This window comes from Mytilus galloprovincialis, chromosome 5 (assembly GCF_965363235.1).
Source record: "Mytilus galloprovincialis chromosome 5, xbMytGall1.hap1.1, whole genome shotgun sequence".
NCBI classification, from domain to species: Eukaryota; Metazoa; Mollusca; class Bivalvia; order Mytilida; family Mytilidae; genus Mytilus; species Mytilus galloprovincialis.
In genome coordinates this window covers 85,735,950-85,753,903 of record NC_134842.1, presented here as the reverse complement: position 1 = coordinate 85,753,903, position 17,954 = coordinate 85,735,950, and the positions used below count along the sequence as shown (strand labels likewise).

At 32.3% G+C, this 17,954-nt stretch overlaps 1 long non-coding RNA gene across 2 annotated transcripts in view; it reads left to right on the top strand.

Annotated features, from left to right (window-relative positions):
• The window catches only part of LOC143076599 (uncharacterized), a 33,959-nt gene extending 17,756 nt beyond the window's left edge, over positions 1–16,203 (top strand). The window contains exons 1-3 of one of the 2 annotated variants that reach the window (XR_012978717.1): positions 13,161–13,320; positions 14,124–14,181; positions 15,531–16,203. This is a non-coding gene — a long non-coding RNA (uncharacterized LOC143076599). Of the gene's footprint in view, positions 1–13,160; positions 13,321–14,123; positions 14,182–15,530 lie in introns of those variants that run through there. The other variant, XR_012978718.1, reaches the window with a different exon arrangement.
• The last annotated feature ends 1,751 nt before the right edge of the window (positions 16,204–17,954 follow it).

The following is a 17,954-nucleotide window of genomic DNA, read 5'->3' as shown; positions in this document are numbered from 1 at the left end:
ACGTTAGAGCTATGATGGAACAGACTGTGGTAGTGACCATCATTTGCTCTGTTGTAAAATTAGACTGAAGCTAAGAAAAGCATTAAAGAATTGAACCAACAAGAAGGAAATATTCGACACAGTCAAACTAAAACAACCTGAAATTCTAAAGACATTTTAGATCGAGCTCAGAAACAGATTGCCAGTGTTAAAAGACCTACAAGACAATGAGCCAAGCACTGTAGAAAGCTTAGAACATGGATGGAGTTACTGTGTTTAAGGTAGCAATAAACAGTTAGGAAAAAATACTAAAATTTGCCCTTATGAATTTTACCATCCCCTTTTCATTGCTTTCTTGCAATATCAAGCTTACTGTTTGTGTCATATATGGGCATATGTATGTAATCAGAATCTTCCATAGATTTTATATCCCGTATATAAAATGGTAAAATATAATTTCTTTTTGGTGTATCTATGGCAACAATCTGCATTTATTTGTTATAAAATATTGCAAAAAGAGGGGGGGGGAAGATGTCACATATTTCCCCAAAATTTGGCTAAAAGTAGAATTTCAATCGCTTGAAGTAATACCTTTTCTGAAACTGTGTACATATATCATACAGCAAATCCAATGAAAATCATATGTCTTTCATCTCATTTTTTTGTAAAATTGCGTCAAAAACTTCGTGTAGAAAAGGAGTGTTTGTAAACAGTACATTAATTTCTGGACCGATGGCCGGTCTAGCTATGAAAATACGGATTGTCAAACAGAAAACAGCCCATAAAACATGTAAAAACTAATCATGATGCACTTATAAACCATCTTTGAAGGCTAAATTAGCACTCATATGTCTAAAAATGAATTTTATTACACAATAACTTTCCTATTTGAAAAATCCACAGGGGCCAAAATGCGAAACTAAACTTCTAACTGTGTTTTGCTACCTAAAGAAACATCAAGATACTCTCGGACTCCGAAAACGTGAAAGGAAGAAATGGATAAGTGATGACACCTGGATAAGCATTCAGCAGAGACAAGACATAAAGACAAAACTGAAAAACACAACATCAAAAAGAATCCAAAATACTCTAAGAAAAGAATATCCAGTCAAAGACAAAGAAGTAAAATGTAAAGCAAAAGCAGATAAGGCAATATACCTAGGGACTCTTACCAAAGAAGCAGAGACAGCAGATTCTAAAGGAGAACTAAACACTGTTTATAAAATCACGAAGTAACTAAGTTGTAAGCACACAAAATCTAGTGTACCATATACAAGGATGGTAAAGTACTACAGCCCTTGGATGGTGTAAACTTCCCAAAGCAACGTGTATGGTGTAATGGTGTATGGCATATGGTGCAATGTTGTAAGGTGTATGGTGCTATGGTGTATGGTGTAAGGGCAATGGTGTAATGGTGTATGAGGAATGGTGTGATTGTGTAACGTGCGATCGGGAATGGTGTGAATGATAGTGTACGACCTTTCATTGGTTGCAAACGAAGTTTTTTTAATTTCATTTTTTCGGATTGTAAGCATAAACATAATAAAAATCTTAATATTTAAAATTCAATTGCATTATGGGTATTTTCGGATCATGTAGATAGAATGGTGTAAAGTGTAAGGTGTATGGTGCAAAGGTGTAATGTGTATGGTGTAATGGTACAAGGTGTATGGTGTAATGGTGTATGGTGTTAGTGGGAAGTTTACACCATCCAAGGACTGTAGTCTCAGAAAGCCAACAACTAGAAAGGTGGACTGAAAACTTTAAAGAGTCGTTGAACACAGAACACCAAGGAGATGTTACAATTATAGGACAGTTCGGAATAAAACTAGACATATATTTTGGGGAAGTATCAATGGAAGAGATCAGGAAGGCAATACTCAGACTGAAGAACGAAAAATCACCTGGTTTAGATGCAATAACAGCCGAAATGCTTAAAGCAGACAGTCATAGAAACTGCAAAACTACGTTTCATAAATTGTTTAGACATATCTGGAGGCATGACACTATTCCCAATGATTGGACAAAGGGTCTCATAATAAAACTACTCAAGAAAGGAGACCGAAGTGACTGCAACAACTGGCGGGTATAACTTTGATATCAGTACCAAGCAAGATACTACTGAGATTATCTTTTAACATAATAAATGATTCTATAGATGAAATTCTTAGAAAAGAGCAGGCAGAGTTTAGATCAGGTAGAGGTATTTTTCCCATCAGAAATTTGATAGAGCAAAGTATAGAATGGCAAAACACGCTAGTCCTTAATTTCATCGACTTTCAAAGAGTCTTTGACAGTATTAAAAGAAGTTGCTTATGGGCCATCTTAGAGCATATGGTGTACCATTTAAAATAATCACCTTAATACAAGCTTTCTAGAACAACTATAAATGCAGTGTATTACATAACGATCAACAGTCATCTGGAGTACGGCAAGGGTGTATAATATCTCCTATCTTATTCATTACAGCAATAGACTGGTGTTTGAGAACACCAGTGGGAAATGAAATTAAAGACATCAGATGGACCATGAATTCCTTTCTTGAGGATTTAGATTTTTATAAATGAGACCATGCTCATGAACATCAACAGTAACGCAATACAACCAGTGTACTTGAGAAATAACATCATTGAAGAGATTGAGGACTTTGCATATCTTGGAAGCATGTTAAGTAATACCAACGGAACAGCAAAATATATAAGAGCCAGAATTAGAGTCGCTTGGTAAACACAATTAGCGACAGTAAAACCTACGTTTTACGAAGGCAAATCTTAAAATACAATACAGTTATCTCCTAAGTTGTTGACCATTCGTTTGATGGATTTTGTCATTTGATTAGGGACTTTTCGTATTGAATTTTCCTCGGAGTTCAGTATTTTTCTGATTTTATTTTTCGTATATGTTTCATTCATTTTACAAAAGATTTTAAGCACTAGATAGAACACTCCATCGACGATATTTAATCAGATTATTTTTATTTATGTTCAAAATCTCAAATAAAGTGTTTACATTTCTAAAATTACAGATAAGAGGGACAAGCATGAAGTTCAGTCTCGAATACTTTATTGTGTAAAACTCTGGCCTCCGTAATTTTTCTGGTATCTTTCATAAAGATTATTTGTTATCTAACTTTTCAGCAAGCACATTGTACTGAATTTATCGCTGCGGATTAGTCTGAAAATGGAGTTAAAGACCAGAAATAACTTGATGGTTTATAGTTCTGTCTATCTTGTCATCATCATATCTTTAAACGATTTAAATATGTTTATGCACAGTGTCGATATGAATAAAAGGAATATCTCTCTTGATCTTGATGATAATTCGAATACATTTTACTTACTTGATTTATATTTACTCTGCAGTTTGACACTCTGTACCTGTACTTTAAAAAAATTCTGTTGTGGTTTGAAATTTATAAGCTATAGATTGAAATGTTTGTAGAAATTACAGTTGATATAGACACCTATTGGTTGCTAGGTAGTAATTACAATAATTCTGCAAAATAAATATACACATTGCGTTTGTTATTAAATTAGGTATAACAATAATGCAGATTGTTTAATATTTACTGGTTGAATCTTAAACATAAATAGAATTAGCAGTATTTTTCACTTATTTAGTGATTTCATGGCAACCATTTTAATCGTTGCTAAGCAACATAATATATGAAACAGATTCAAAATAACACCATTTTCAGACTGTACTAAGTATAGTGTTACAGTACCATTATTAAAATTAAAAGGAAAATTCGCGATTTTTCTCTTATAGTCTTATTATGTTCATAATACCATAAAAAAACAGATTCACCAAGTTTTATTTGGATATGAAAACAAATAAAGAAGAAAATTGGGAATTATCAATTTTATTTATTCTAACTTCCTGACTTATGTGACGTAGTTTAAGTCTTTTTGCATACCGGGAGTGGAATTAATCTCATTTGAGTCTTATTAACCAACTAAAAATAGGTGATAGCCATTCAACTTTTAAATTTAGATTGTAGGATTTGTGTTTCAACGGTTTTTGATACGAGTTTTAGTAGTAAAAGTAAATCATACAATACCCCGACAAATACTTTAAATCACATATGAAACTAGCATGATCGATAGTGTATTAAAAATACATGACATTGTTTGTATTCTGATCTTTTTGCTTCAGTCCAGCAAGCATTTCCTACTTGCAATAAATTATACAGTGTGTATTGTTATGTGACACTTAGTGAATGTTGAATACGTGGTTAAACTCAAGGTAATTAAAAGATTAGCATTCTGTTATTCTAATCTTTTGGTCTTCATTCAGTGAATTCTAGCCGTCGCGTCGGTGAAGATCAAAAGATTCCACCGTTCCAGGTGTGAACAACATTTCGTATGAATGTTAACGGGAGAGATATTTTTAGGAACAGAAAATGTAAAAAAGAAATAAGATTAATTTAAGGTTGCACAATAACTGGATAGCCGTTGTATATTTTTATATTTTACGTAAGCTCACTTTTAAATGAATTATGACTGCTGGTTACTTTTGTAACGATGAAATACTGAATTAATTTAATTGAATAAATTTTTAATCAATAATAGCCTTCTAAACACGAGTGTATGAACTAAAAATTGTACTATTTTAAATAAGAATCGGTAACCTTGAATATTTGAAACAGATCACTTCAAATTGCAATTATATAATTTGGTTCATCCAAAACGATCTTTATTTACGTATTCAGGAATTAATGTTCTCATCAAAATATTTTAAATCACACAACGTATAAATACTTCAGCTATTTTTAAAAAAGTGTTTAAGATATTGACAGGAAATTCAAAGATCTTTTTAAAATGGAATCGAAAAATTACAAACATATTCTTTTCAGGTGTGAAAAACATAAACAAAATTTATACATAATCGGGAATGTCCTTATCAAAATAATCTTCGTCTCACAACGTATAATACTTTAGCTATTTGACCAACAATGTTTTAAATAAAAGACAGAACCATTTAATGTCTTCTTTTTGTCTTTTTATATATAATCAAAAAGTCTGTTTTAACTGGCAAGGATACAAGCAGTTTATTCTTTAAATTTCTGTTATTAAATACAAAGAAAGGAAATAATTCCCGAAATTAATTTCAAACTTTGATATTCAATAGATGTCATGGAAAATATTCACATCCCTTAGAGCCATGATAATTAGTGTACGTCCATTGGTATATATATATAAAACATGCATGTCGGAACAGGAAATATGGCATTAAGCACTTTCAGAACCATGTTCACATTATTATACTTCCTTTGTTCGAGAACAATCTAATTGAAATATAAATCTGTAATTTTACTATGTCCATAACTTCGCTGAATCAAAGCAGAGACATATGTCTCTGACCAAAGCAAGTTAGACATCGACCTGTATTTAATTAAATTGGTTCTCTTCTTCTTCTTCTTTTGGTATACAATATTCCATCGACATTCTATGATTACAAACTGCTGGCATACGTGAACTAGTCTATTTGAATTTTTTTATCCCAAATTAAACAAACTTTATATTTCTTTCTTACGTTCAATAAAGGTGGGCCAAAAATGGCCCTTATCACCCCTTATCCTTTTAATTGCTAAAGAAAAAAAACAACACTTTTGATAACATTTCTCGTGAACGCCATTTTAATAAATTAAAATGGTGATTTAACTTTTGGTAGATATGTTAAGCAACTTGTTAGTATATTTGCTCATACTTTTTCTTGGAATATAACGTAAACACATAGATTGTGATAGTTATTTACAACTTTCAGTGCTAAGATTGACAAAATTAATATATAAATGTAATATTTTTTGTAGCAAATGGTTTGTCTATATTCTGTTAATAGATATACAAAATGTTGTATGAGTGCCAATGAGACAACTCTCCATCCAAGTCACAATTTTTAGGAGTAAACCATTATAGGTCAAAGTACGGTCTACAACACGGATTATGGCTCACACCGAACACGAACAGAAAGCTATAGAGGGCCCCAAATATAACTTGTGTAAAACCATTCAAACGGGAAAACTAATGGTCTAATCTATATAAAGAACGAGAAAAAAGAAACACTTCTGAACCACATCAGCAAACGACAACCGCTGAAGGTTAGATTCCCGACTTAGGACAGAGGCAAACAAATAAAGTGGGTTTAAACGTTTTAATTAGTACCAACCTTCACCCTTATCTGAAACAATAGTTTAACATCACAACATCGAAAGACATACTATAAAATATCAATTGAAACGGCTTTACTCAGTTAAAAGAAATGTTAACACAAGTGACCATATACTGAAAAAATAAATGTGATTTATGATCACTGTAAATACAAAATCAATAAAGTAAGAGGTGAATAAGTACAGTAAAAGTATTATACCGCTGCAAAATGTCACATAATCTCAGAAAAACAACAATAACCTTGAACAAAAAGTCGCCGTTTCAATAATAATCACAGGTTAACGAAAATAATGTTGTTAATAGATTCAGTTTAAATAGAGAAAGGAAATATTTTTTTTAAATAAATAATTATGATGTTCATTGTACGAAAAAGTGAAAAATTATAATAATACCAAACACTTATCAAAACTGGTATATAGACCAGATATAACCCTGAATAAGTAAGCAATAAATATAAAAAAAAGCATAACAAATAGTATTGATAGGTCAAATTAAAAAGAAAGTACGATTTGAGAGTACTCGCAGTTACTGACAGCTATTTAAAAGTCAAAAACAATTAATAATAAAAAAGAAAAACATTTAAAAAAACTTAAATTTCGAAAAATACTTTTTTTCAACGCAAAATCAATTATTTTTTAATATACTATTATTGTTAGAAGAACATTAGCAAAATTATATTAAAAACGATGAAAATACCCTTCTCTCGTGGATTATTATCAGCTGTTGACCTGTGCAAAATGAAAACGAATCTACTGACAAAATGAAACATAAGCAGAAGTAGTACTCCGCCGTTCAATAGTTCTAAGGTCACACCAATTTAATTTCTTGTTCTACGAATTTTTGGACTCCATAATTTGGGGCGAGCGAGCGATTTGAAAATTTTAATAAAAAAATATTTGATTTGAAAATGTTTGAGGCGAAGCTTGAAAAGTAAAGGCGAGCGATTATATTTTTTTTTTTGTAAACATAAAATAGTAGGTTTTGACAATATTAAAACTTGATTTATCACTTGTACTTTGACATTTCTTTAATTTCTGAAGTATTTTTTCCCTGTTCACCAAGAAATAATTAAATCTGGTCTATATATGTGTAACTGACAATGAGACAATTCTCAATCCAAGTCATAATCAGTTTTTGGGCAACCCCTTAATGTTATAAATATCCATTTTACATGTTTTATGAGGGATCAATATAAAATATAATATATTTGTTTGTACAAAAGGGCTCATATTTGCTCAAAGAACTATATATATCTATCTGGTATTAAATGGTCAAAACATGTCCAAGAATTTTTGTTAACACATTTACTAATATTATTCAAAATAAGTGGACCCCTCTTTTAGAAAAAGTTGTTCAACATATGATGTAACTTTCCTCTTTTTGAGTACAAAATTCTAAGTTTTCAAAGGTTTTGTATAGAAGAACTATACAAATCCTTGGTATTTCTATTTTCTTTTCTACATCAGTAAAATGACCCCTTGTCTGAGGGAGGGTTGTTCTCAACCTGATAATAACAAACACAGGTCAAAGTACGGCCTTTTACACAGGGCTTTGATACAGACCAAACAGCAAGCTAAAAAGGACCCCAAAATTATTAGCGTACACAATTCGAACAGGAAAACCAACGATCTAATTTATATATCCGAACTGGAAAATACCTATGAACCACATCAACAAATGATAACTGCTGAACGACAGACCCCTGAATCAATCAGGACAGGTGCATAAACATGCAGCGACTATGGAGAGTTTGTTTCGCCAGCATACAATATAATTGCAGTTGAAGGCAAATCCTTCAGAAGTTCTTTGTACTTTATTCTAACAACGAACACTTTTTGATAGGGAATATAAGTAAGGGGGAAAGAAACCAATTTTTTGTTCTTTACAGGTATTCCCGCTGTTATAAATTTACATCGGAGCACTCTCACTTTTGATAAATAGGTTTCATGCTAAAACAAATATTCTCACAGATATTTACACAGTGTGGTTGGGTGCTTTTATGTTTAAAATCGTTATATACAGGTTAGACTGTGTTTTTAAAAACAAATGTTGATATCTTTTTATAATATTTACAAAAAAAACCGGTGCGGGAATTGGACATGATTACATTTCCGGATGCGGGAAGCGGGAATATAAAAAAAATAAAAATATTCTGTTTTGAAAAAAATAGGTGCGGGCGGGTCCGTCGAACAAGGAATCAAATTGGTGTGGCCTAAATCAATTAAGGGAAAACAAAACCGCGTCACAAACCAAACCCGAGGGAAACATAAATTATTTAACAGGACTGGATTCATCGCCAGATAATTGTCTTAAACTTATTCCAGCTCTACATGATCCTACATAACAGCTTTATGCTAAAAATATGTTATGAATGACCTAGTCTGTAAAGTGTTCTTTTTGTGTGACAAGCACATGCACATGTTTGATAAGAATTGGTCCGTTTTATACGCATTTAAAACCAATCTTATTCATTTAAATGGGAGTTCGTTTAATTAGCAATTATGTTTATTATATTCGTTTATTTCATTTCCTATTTAAGTTCGTCTTACATTAAAACACAAAACTGAACCCAACATATCATGTAACTTACACGTTTTAAACAGTAGATATTTCAAACTATTGCAAAATGGAATCCGTTATGAAAACCAAGTTAACTTAGAAAAGGTTATCATTTTGATTTGATGAAACAGGTCGGTCTCCTGAAATAATGATTAAAAGAATGCGACACAGCAACCAATCAACATAACTATATCATGATGGACATCTAAAGATATACACTTTTATGTTTTTGTATCATTAATAAAAAAAACCTGGGTATTCAATTATATTTTATTTATTCGTTCAAAACATATATTGCTATCGCTCATTTGAAAAGAGACTTTAAAAATAGATGCACAAATATATGTCGAAATTCAATCTTTAATATTATTGAAACACATTGCAATGAAACTGCAACCAACATACAACCTAAGTGTGGTATTCAATATGTGGGACAGACGGGACGAGAGTATTTCAGAAGAAATCAAGAACATCTCTACCGCTTTCGTAGACCCAAAAAATTCAAAAGTTTAGTATATCAGCATTTAGATAAGCATAATCATAATCTAAAATATATAAAATTCCAACCGCTCGAAACCGTTCAAAAACAACCAGGAGAATCGCTCAAGCAATTTGAAAAATCACGCGAAGTTCGCGAATTGTTTTGGATAAAAAGACTTCAAACAGCTTATCCTCTCGGTCTAAATGATAAAATATTAGGGCAGGGGAACATATCTAAAACTCATATCGATGTCATTAATATTGTTGATAAACGACTTAGAAATAATAGGTCTCATGGTAAACGCAAGAACCGTAATCAACGTATTAAACATCGTATAAATTATACACTTGCTGATCTGTTATCTATAATAAAGAATAATGGCAGACATCAAGTATTATGCAAACTGGGTCAGATACCTATAAGTAAATTATATGTTATTTTTCTGGAGTGTGATAAAATTTCTTTTTTTAGCCCATTTTATGAATACACCCGTATTATTACAGCCTTTTGTCATCACAGGCTTTTTCCTATTATTGATAAACCTGAAAATCATAAACGACATTTTCTCAAATTAAAATATATAAATAGAGGTATTGATTTTATTAATTTGTCTAGCATATTCAATGACTCTTCTGTCTATAGCTTAATACCTCCATATTTTGATAATATAGAACAACCCATTATTTCGTATTCTTATAAAAACCGAGCAGAAATTTGATTTTCAATTATACGTCAATTACAACAGACGTCAATATAGAAAATAATGTTCCTTCCACTTGAGATTGCGAAACATCTAGTTTTAAATATGTTCCCTATGGTCATGTTATCACAGGAGACCTCAACATCGTCGATGACCGTGAAGTCATAACTTTTCTAAAGAAAGGACCGAAATACCGTCCTCCATCTACAATAGATTGGAAACAGTGTCGTCAGGTCATTAAAGACGCTCTGTCTGCCTATTGTAAAAATTGGTGCAAACGTGAAAAATCCGATAAAAAATCTTTAGACAGTTATTTGAATAAAATTATGAATACGGTTGATATTCGAATATCTCATTTAGAAAACAATTCTGAAATTAATAATAGGAACCATGATATACCCATTTCTAGAATAAAAAACAAACTCAAAGTACTCGCAGAGCGGTTTGGGTTCGTACCGGCAGACAAGGCAGCAAATAATTTAGTGGTGGTGGGACGCATATACTACACAAAAGTTCTTCAAAACGAAATTATCAATTCCTCTACATTCAGGTCAGTGCGCACCACAGAGAGTCAAATCGTTAACAAGCATACCACTGCCACTGCCCAGCTTAAAGCATCTTCCGAACATTTGAAAGTCCCTACCATGTACTGGTTACCGAAATTACACAAAATACCATTTAAATTCCGTTTCATCTCCGCTTCCAGTAAGTGTTCTACTACTAATCTATCAGTGCTTCTAACCACCTCCCTTACTACTATCAAAGAACTGGTTATTAACTTTTGTAATAAAGCTTATGAAAATAATGGTATTAATTATTTTTGGAGTGTTAAAAATTCTTTAGAGGTTTTAGATAAAATACATGCTTTCAATGGTCCTTACAATTCTGTTGACAGTTATGATTTTTCTACTCTGTACACTACACTTCCACACAATCTTATAAAGAAAAAGTTTTTGTATTTGATAAAATGGTCTTTCGAAAAATCTCATTGTAATTTTATTTGCTGTAACTCGTTTAAGGCCTTTTTCTGTAACGAAAAAGGAAAGTATGCTAGATACACTTACTGGAAATGTGAGGATATGATTAAAGCTTTAAACTTTCTGCTTGATAACATTTATGTACGTTTCGGCGATAAAGTGTATCGTCAGGTAGTAGGTATTCCTATGGGCACCAACTGTGCCCCTTTAATAGCAGATTTATTTCTATATTGCTATGAATCTCAGTTTATGACCAAACTCAGTAAAGACCCATCATTGTTACATTTGGTTGATACATTCAAAAATACCTACCGTTATCTGGATGATATTTTTTCGTTGAATAATCCAGAGTTCTCTAAATATACTTCAGAAATTTACCCAAACGAACTTATTTTAACTAAATCTAACATAAACAGCAGCAGTTGTCCTTTTCTAGATTTAGACATTTCAATTTCAAGCGGGAAACTTCACACTAAAATTTACGACAAAAGAGACGATTTTTCATTTCCTATTGTTAATTTTCCTTTTTTAGACGGCGATGTGCCTTTGACTCCATCATACGGTGTTTATATATCGCAACTGGTTCGGTTTGCCCGTGTGTGTTCTGATGTCATAGATTTTAACGAACGTAATCAATGCATCACTGGTAAATTGTTGTGTCAGGGATTTCGATACCATAAATTACTTAAAACTTTTACTAAATTCTTTCATAGATACAAAGATTTGATTAGTAAATTTGGCTATACCTGTAGAAAGCTTATTAAAAATGGTATTTCACATCCTAAATTTTATGGTAATATTGTACTTAAAGCGAGGAAATCACTATGTGATCCTTGTAAACTCATCGAACCTTTAAACAAACTTATAAGTAAGGGTTATCGTACCAATATTGTAATAAGATCTCTGAATATAGTTCACATTGGCACTAATATTGATATTGTCATTAGCAAATTAAAACATAACTAAATTTCATTATCTTTTGAGGCGAGATGTATAGAGACACAGACACGTTAACTTTTATTTCTATAGAAGTCGCTCTTCACTATACTACTACCTGTCGATACATTTATTTTTGGCATTGCACAAGTCATGTCTTCTTTGACTATTAATGACGTTAAATACTAAATCCCTGTGATGTGTTTTAGTCGATTTTAGTCTCTGATGCATGATTTTTTTATTATTAATTGGTTTTGGCTTTTAACTAGCTGTCAGTAACTGCGAGTACTCTCAAATCGTATTTTCTTGTTAATTCGACCTGTTGATACTGTTTATAATGCTTTTTTGTTATTTTTTATTTATATGGATCTTGTCTGTACACCAGCTTTGATTATTTGTAATATCTTCAATTTTTCACTTATTCTTACAACATTTGTATAAACTTCAAGATTATAAAAACCGGTTTTTTTCTAAAGTGAACATTGATTGGTGAAATATTTCTCAGTCATGTCCTGTGTTTGAATTTGTTTGTTAGCTTTTTGGTCATGAATGTTTGTCTCTAATATTTAATTAACTGTGCATTTGTATTCAGATATCGCAGATCAAATTTATTCGTTCATTGTTTAATCATAGGTTTTTTGATTGAGTTAAGTCTGCCAATTGATATTTTATCGTATGTTTTTCTTTGTTGTGATGTTATGCTATTGTTTCAGAAAAAGGCAGAAGGTTTGGATCCATTAAAACGTTTAATCCCGCTGCAAATGTTTGCACCTGTCCTAAGTCAGGAATCTGATGTACAGTAGTTGTCGTTTGTTTATGTAATATATACGTGTTTCTCGTTTCTCGTTTTGTTTATATAGATTAGACCGTTGGTTTTCCCGTTTGAATGGTTTTACACTAGTAATTTTGGGGCCCTTTATAGCTTGTTGTTCGGTGTGAGCCAAGGCTCCGTGTTGAAGGCCGTACTTTAACCTATAATGGTTTACTTTTTAAATTGTTATTTGTATGGAGAGTTGTCTCATTGGCACTCACACCACATCTTCCTATATCTATATAATATGCTAGCAAATTGTAAGGCATAGTTCAATTAAACAGCAACCAAACACCTACACCAAAAATGTTGTCAAAAGCAGACGTTGATAGACAAGAACCCAGACCAAACAAATTGTTTTATAGTCAAAGCCAGTAACGAGTTTGTAAATTCGTCTTTGGATGTTTACTTATGATAGCAGGTTTCACTTGGGTCTAGTATAGCTCTGAATGATATCTTGAACATCCGGTGAACTTTATCTGTACTTTTCACACCTAGACTATCATGACCAACACGGGGTTAAATGTCAAGCTAAAGTGGTTTGATTAGAACAAAAGATTTGACAAAAATCACTATATTAAGTGTTTATATGGATTAAGTCCGATGCGTTAAATTGTATTATGAAATCAGACTTAAAAGTTGGCGCATGTCAGGTGTGCAACAATTTTTCTAGCATAAAATTCTGACGAACCACTGTTATTCGCAAGGTAAGAAATAAGATCTGTTTCTTGTATTTAACTTGTAAACAACTTGTACTGTAACGCAACTCATTTTGTTGACGAGAGGGTAGAGCGATAGAAGACATGTTTACCCGCCACATGTTTTGTGTACGTGTCTAATGCGTTTGAGGCTAAAAATGGTGGTAAACCGTACCAAACTTCACATATTGGTGATGTTCGTCATCGACAAAAATTGTCAACTGATCCAGACAATACCTAATTATTTCTTTCTGTAGCATATGCAAAAGGAGCGATGGATAAAAAAAATCATTTATGTTCGGGGGAACATCCGGTTGAAATTAAACAAACGTATCGCACTCTTTATTTAATGGGCATAAAATGTCAAATTAATAGTCTTCTCTTTGACGAAATGTGATCATTAGATGTGAATTTTGTTTTTAAATCTCGGAAATTTTAAGTCGTACATGTACAAAGGCGCTAAGGATCGTAAAGAATAGTCCTAACCGATTTCAACATCGTTTGTCATCTCTAATATTACTCCCCTAGTTTGAATAAGTAAATTGAGAAACAATACCCCACAGCCTTTACAGCTTCGATCAGCGGTTAAAAGTTATAAGTTAATCATTTACTACTACAAAACCACACGAAAATAGTTAAATTAATAGATGGCAAACTCAATGCATTAATAATGCCTGACTGGGGTTACATATGCATATAGTCATAGAATACATATTGATATATTCTCTGATAGTTGGAGATATTACATACCGTTTACATATTTCTGAAGTTACAATCTTTAATAGTCGTGTCTTGTTCTTATCATTTCTTAGATGATGACGGTCATGATTCCTGTTTTATTGTATATACTTTGCACAGTTCAGTGTATTGGTAAGTTAAAACTTTTTTAGTCATGAATATCATATCTTTTTGAAAATCTTAACACCGTTCGAAGATATACAATTGTTTGGTAACATGTGTTATTTGATGAGATTATAATTAAAAACATATATAACAATACATTCAGGATGTCCCTTTATCGGTTTTATTTTGATTAAAATTTTCCATCCACAGATACCTACAACAATGACGTTAATTTTATGCTAATATTCAAACGGCCATTTATGTACCATTATGATAATAGTTATCATAGGTACCAGGATTATAATTAAGTACGACAGACGCGCATTCCGTCTACATAAGACTCATCAGTGACGCTCAGATAAAAAAAGTTAAAACGCCAAACATGTACAAAGTTGGAGAGCATTGAGGACCCAAAATTTCTAAAAAGTTGTGCCTAATATGGCTAATGTAATCTATTCCTGGGATAGGAAAATCCTTAAAGTTTCAAAGTTCGAAACAATATTGTGTTTATATTTTGATCGACACGTTGGTGTGAATTGAGAAGGTCACAGAAAACAAATCACTCTTTGAATTATATCATGTATAACAAATTGAAGCGAAATTTCGGCAACGTTTATGCCTGTCAACTATCAAAGCTATAGTTTCGAATTACAATTAATCGTAGGCCTGCACTAAGCAAGGGGTAATTGACACGAACGGTACATTCGACGTGACTGATCTTATTGAGACGTTATCATGCAATTTTGTTTTCTTCTGTTGTCAATTATATCAATATATCTTAGTCATACTTTGATATAACCGAATACATATACCGGCTGTGTACGTGCATGAGCAGTACGACGGCTGTCACATATTGAGCAAGACTGTTTACTGCTCTTGTGTAGTTGAATTATCTCCTGTTTATGTTCAGGTTCTTGTTGGAAAATCTTAAGTTCTCATTGGATTTCTTTTTTGATTGTATTTGTCGTCTAATTAATTTTTTGGTATGATTCTATCTGATTTTTATCAATTGTCCATTTGTGTGTTCTTTTATTTCCTTTTTCTATGTGTATTGTTTTTAAATGAATCAGCTTTAATTTAATCTTTTGTTTAGTTTATTCTACCCTTAATGAAATAAGATGCAATCTGCTGGTTCAGCACACACAAAAAAGTGAAACTTCACTGACGAGACATTTATTGTCAAAACGTGCATATGTTGCAATGATATTGGTACCGTTCATTTTATTATTGAAGAAATTAAAATGATATTGATTGACTTACAATTATAGTTATCATATTCAAAATTTTACGAAGATACGTATTTAGTTGTTTAACAAATATTATCAATAATGCATTGAGTTGAACGTGTCTCAAGTGATGAACATTAATATTTACAGATGCAAATACAAATACAGCGTCAACAGCAATTACATCATCAATGATAGACACAACATTTACTTCAGTTCCAACATCGACGACAACTATACCCTCAACAACAATTTCATCATCGGGAACTATTACAACATTGACATTGATGACTACACTGTCGACATCTGTACAACCTTCTGACGCAGTCTCTACTAACACAGATGCAACGTCAACTACAATTGATAGCACACCTACTTCACAATCATCAGAACCTAGTACGATAACAAAACTGACAACGGAACCTGATGTTACAAGCGATACTTCTTTAACTACAAAGTTCGTTTCCATTTCAACCAAGCACGTGACGACATCCCCCAAAAATGCCACAAACAAAATTTCATTGTTTTTCCCCATAACATTTTTAAGCTTTTTCGTTCTTTTTGTTTAAACTGGCAATAATTGCATGTATGATAAACTATTTTAAATATGATGAGAATGGTATTCTTTTTGGTCAGGCTGGAAAATTATCAGGATCAGATAAGTCTGCTTAGCGAAACCTGTTCCTTATGTTTTTTATAATGAAAATACTTCATTGTGTACACTACCGTTTAATAACAACATTATATTTAACAATTTGCAAAAGAAATTTTTGAGATGGATTTGTTTTCAAAATCATGGCTAATAAAGGTAAAGTAGAAATAGCTTCAGATGTACTTTAAATACATGTAAGACCGTTATTTGCGGCAATTAACTGAAAAAGTAAAATAACCACCGACCTTCGATAGGAAAACTGACAATCCTAGTAAATTAAGATTGTAGTCGAGTGTACCCGCACGAGCGGTGTTCTAACTCACAACCTCAGTCTTGACTGGCTGGTGATTACAGTAGAAACTACGTACTTAAACCACTCGGACACCGAGGCCCCTTCGAGCTGAAAGAAGGTAGCCTAGTAAACACAAATGAATCTAGTTTCGGATAATCATTATTACTTGTAAATGTTGAAATGCATTTGTCATTTGAAATTCGCCTTTATATTCTTTCACTGCTTTTCGAGTATTCAGGCGAATACCCAGTTGAACTCTTTGATAGAGAAGGTAAAAAGGCCAAATTGGTATATTTGATTTGTTTATGTCTGTATGGGCTTTACAAAAATAATGATTGTTTGATTGTTTAAAGTTTAGGATTGTGTGCCTATTATACACGTGTTTTCACTTAAATTATAGTATGGACCGGACCTTTAACGAATTTTTATTAAAAAGTTCTTGGTACTTTCTGATGAACTTTTATAGAAAAAGGACAAGACGTTCTTTAACATACCCCTCGTTCAACAACTTTAAGCTCAGACACTGATGACGTGTTACAAAGTCCGAGTAGGAGCATAAGTCTAAAAGGAGGCGGAGGAAGCCGTGTCTGTTGTTTCTTTAATATCTAGTTCTGCGGGATATATTAATGGAACCCAATTTGAAAAGTTCAGATTGTTAACGGAAAGGACATCATTAATATATCTAAATGTGATATTAAATAACCTGGCTACTTTGATCTTCTTCTTTTTTTGGACAAGTGTCTGAAGGAACTCCGATTCTTATGTAAATAATTAAAGGCGCTTAGTTCATTCCCATAGGAAAGCCGACAATTTGTTGAAAAGGTCTACCTCCAAGTTTAATAAACATGTTGTCAATAAGGAACTCAAGCATACTGATCACCTTTTCCTCTGTGTAGCTGCATTTATTTTGATTTTTTTTATCCATGTATGGTTAATACCACTACGCGAGTAAACACTTTCACAGTAATTTTGAAGACCATCTTTCACTGCGGATAGAACATTTGTCAATCTAAAGGAACATGCAGATGAGCAGGCAATGTACCGTTGTTTGTTTGGAAATTTGTGAAGCTTAGGTGTCCGATACAAACATGATAAGTCCTCCGATTTTTTGTTCAATGTAATGTTTATTGAAGCCATTAAGGACTTATAATTCGCCAAAATCTTATCTTTGTCAAATATTATAATGTTGCATGTTGGATAACCTGAGCGCTCATTTATTCCTAATTCTTTTACAAGACACTCGTAGTAGTACGAATCGATTCAAATACAAACTTACTTATCATGAAGAGATAATAGAAATTGCACAGCCTCTTTGTCTCTTAAAAAAAGGACTTTGTTCGATCATTAACACAGATTTTCAAAAAAGTTAATGCGACGTTTTATCAGAGACTGGTTGTTTTTTATCCATTCTCACAAAGTGTTCAGTTCTGCTTTGGTGATGTAAATTGCATCAATTCCTCTTTTGGAAAAGGGAACAGGAAGAAATTCCTCTTTTTCCACATGTGAAGGTCTTACTAGCTTAAAAGTATTGAAAAGAGCTACACCACAAACTATACTGACGAGTTTGTATTTTGGAGAAAATGTATTTATGCATCCTTTTTCAAGTGATTATCTCTCAAAAATTGTAGAA